Genomic DNA, 3,545 nt, shown 5'->3' with positions numbered 1-3,545 from the left:
CATTGGAAAACATTTAAAAATAGGGGGAATGAATCCTGTGAATTATTGCTACATTGTGACATAAGATCCTGACATAGGGAATTTGTTTTAAAGCGCACGCTGCCAGCTACGACTCAGGAGAATGCACAGCAACTGTTTTATTTTAAACCAAGATGTTTTATTCCACCCAGAGGAAAATGAACAGAGCTTGTAGGTTAAGCATCACAAATATGGTGATCTATTGTTTGTTCAACTCAGAGCAGATGGGGCCACTACCTTGTGTGACAGCAGCACCATTATAAGCATGTTCATGAGTAATCAATTTTTAATTTCATGGATATCATTAACCAGGCACATATTTTTGGCAAAATCACTTGCTCTCCCGAACAGTTGGAGCTATTATCTGCTTCACATATACATTTAATTTTTAAATGGGTTACTGCTTTTTGGCTCATCACCAGGAAGAAAAGATTTCTTTAAACCAATGTGTCTCCATCAAAATGGTGAGCTGATCCAGCATTCACAAATTACAAGAGATAAAAGCAAATGTGAATATTGGATTTTTGAAATTAGGACAGAAAAAATTTGGAAATGCGGCAGATTGGTCAATACTTAAAAGAGAAAGATAAATTCTTGCTTATTCTCCATATCACAGCATTTCTGTTTTTTATTTTTGAAATTGTTAACAGTGTTCAATTAAAACCTTTTAAAATCTTTTGAAAAGGAAATATGTCTGCTACAATGATTGAAAATCACACTTGCTCACTGACTTAATTTACTCAGAGATGCTGTTACAATCTTTAAATGAACATGCAAATACTTATATAACTGCAAGGCTTTCTCTATTTATAAATCTATTCACCAGAAGGAACAAGGAGGTCTCACATTTGTATTTGGATGTCAATTTTCATCTGCTGCATTGCTACTTGTATACAACATTAAAAAGATGGTGTTCCGTCTGTAGCCCGAAATAAACTAAATTCTAATCAGACCTAGGCAACCTCCTCGTTTACATATTCCCTCAGAAACATGAAGAAATTTGAGCATGATGTTTGTACATGATGACAACAGCACCAAGTTATTCGTTGGGAGTATCTCATTTCATTTTCAAAAGGAGAAGAAAAAGATGTGTGCACAGCATATTGCATGAAGCACTGGAAAATAGCCTGTGGCAAACAGATTGTGATTTTCTACTCAAGTACCTTCTCATGTTTTGCTGATGAGATATGTGCCAGTTCCTCTTGTCTGGCATGGCATGTTTCTCATCCAACATCTGACGCTGCAAAATAGCAGCTTCTTTTGCCAGTTACTTCAAAGAAATCAGAGACATTAACTACAAAAATCTTACTTGTTTATCTGTTGCTGTTTTAAAGAATTAGAAATAGCTTCATTTTAATGAAAGGATTTTATTTACAAATTGGATATCTGAATTCACAGCCTACTGTACAAGCAAAAATTGATTTTTTGTATTTAACAGTAACAATCAGCATATCAATAGCCTATTCTAATGAAGGGTCTCACCCAAAATATTAATTCATCATTTTCTTCAGATGCTTTTATTTCATACTTACAGCATTTATGTTCTTTTTTACCTAATTTACTTGAAGAATCTGTGTTGTGGCAATATTTTCAGTCTTCATTGAACTTTCAACCAATTTAAATTCATTTTTCCTTCCTGATTCTAATGACCATTCAAATCTGATTCATTGTGGAGTAGACGACAGAGAGCTGATTAAAGGAGCGAGGTTATAATTAGCATTGTTACTGATAGAATTACTAACATTAAAATCTATCATTGGCAATTTGTAAAATAATAATACATAATTTAAAAGAGCAGTCTTAAGAAATGATGGCAGCTGCCCTACCGGGAATGCCATTTTTCACATGGAATGGGGAGATTGCAGTTTTGGTGTTCCAGCCGAGGTTGGATATGAACAGACTCCACTGGCTCACTATCGCTTCCATCACTCCACTCAACTTGGAAGAATGTGAGTTTGGCTGAATTAGGGAGCCAATTCCTTAACTGACAAAATAAAAAATACATATATTAAAAAGTGCTCCCATGATGAACAAACATTTACATTTTAGAACTAAATGGGCTAGAAATTGGGCCATGTAGCGCCCGTTTTTCAGGCGCAATGCGACCTCCTAAGGTCCCGAAATGGCGTCCGGAATGCGCACGCACACTTCTAGCGTGATGTGTGTCCAATGTCATTTTGGTAAAGGCATTTGTGCACGCGCAGATAACGAACGCCGGCATCATGTAAAGTAGGGAGACTATGCGTTAGATCAGTGTGCAACGCTGATTTAAAGGGATAGACACCATTTTGGCACTCAACACTCCAGCCAACGAACATTCTTAACCATGAACAACTGAACATATCTTAGCCGGCCTGGAGGACCCTCCACCAGTGCTATTTAAAGAGATCATGTAGGTACTGCAGGTTAGTGGCTGATGACTGCTTTTGGCTGCTGGTACAATTGTAGGTCTTTCTTGAAGCTTCCTATACTTGGATAGAGTTGCTATGGCATATAAAGAGTGGTTTGGCAGGTCCTCCATCACTGTAGATGTCATTTACAACAGTGTGCTGAACAAGATTCCTGGCAACCATGGGTGGCTTGCTAGGGCTCCCACTGGGCATAGAACACGACTGGGAGTATGCAGAGAGGCCACGCAGAGCAGGTCAAGCTGTGAGGAGAGGGAAGAGGAGGAGGAGGCACAAGGCACTGAGCAGTAGGTCATATTCCATGCGGGCCTTCAGGGAACAATATTCTTACCTCAACCTGAGCGAAGATCAGTGCATCCGATGGCTGCGGTTCACCAAAGAGGTTGTGACCGAGATATGTCAATTGCTGCAGCTACAACTGAAAGGGCAGCATTGCCTGTGGCTGTGAAGGTAACAGTGGCGCTGATCGGCTCTGGATCCTTTCAGGCCTCTGCTGGCGATATGTGCAACATCTCGCAGTTTGCAGAGCACTGCTGTATAAGGGAGGTCACTGAGGCACAGTACGAGCTACGCAACAGGTTCATCACGTTTCCTCTTGACAGAGAAAAGCAGAACGAGCGAGCGCTAAGGAAATTGTGAAAGGGCATTTAGAAAATCATAATATGATTAGGCAGAGTCAACATGGTTTTATGAAAGGGGAATCATGTTTAACAAATTTATTAGAGTTCTTTGAGGATGTAACTACCAGGGTAGATGAAGGAGAACCATTGGATGTAGTATATTTGGATTTCTAAAAGGCATTCGATAAGGTGCGGCATAAAAGGTTGCTACGCAAGATAAGGGCTCATGGGGTTGGGGGTAAAATATTTGCATGGAGAGAAGATTGGTTAACTGACAGAAAACAGAGAGTAGGGATAAGCGGGTCATTTTCAGGTTGGCAGGCTGTAACTAGTGGGGTCGTGCAAAAATCAGTGCTTGGTCCTCAGCTATTTACAATCTATATTAATGACCTAGAAGAAGGAACCGAGTGTAATGTATCCAAGTTTGCTGACGATACCAAGGTAAGTGGAAAAGTAAACTGTGAGGAGGACATAAAGAGTCTGCAAAAGCATATATAGA

The 3,545-nt window shown here is 39.5% G+C and overlaps 1 long non-coding RNA gene across 1 annotated transcript; it reads right to left on the bottom strand.

Annotated features, from left to right (window-relative positions):
• Positions 1-1,469: 1,469 nt before the first annotated feature.
• LOC137306666 (uncharacterized) lies at positions 1,470-2,946 on the bottom strand. Its single transcript, XR_010958922.1, has 3 exons — positions 2,758-2,946; positions 1,845-2,002; positions 1,470-1,707 (listed from the first exon to the last, which is right to left on the bottom strand). It is a non-coding gene; the product is annotated as an uncharacterized lncRNA (long non-coding RNA).
• Positions 2,947-3,545: the final 599 nt, after the last annotated feature.

Source organism: Heptranchias perlo, chromosome 3 (genome assembly GCF_035084215.1).
Source record: "Heptranchias perlo isolate sHepPer1 chromosome 3, sHepPer1.hap1, whole genome shotgun sequence".
In the NCBI taxonomy this organism is placed as follows: domain Eukaryota; kingdom Metazoa; phylum Chordata; class Chondrichthyes; order Hexanchiformes; family Hexanchidae; genus Heptranchias; species Heptranchias perlo.
The sequence above is the reverse complement of the archived record's forward strand: the minus strand, read 5'-3'. Positions and strand labels throughout refer to the sequence as shown.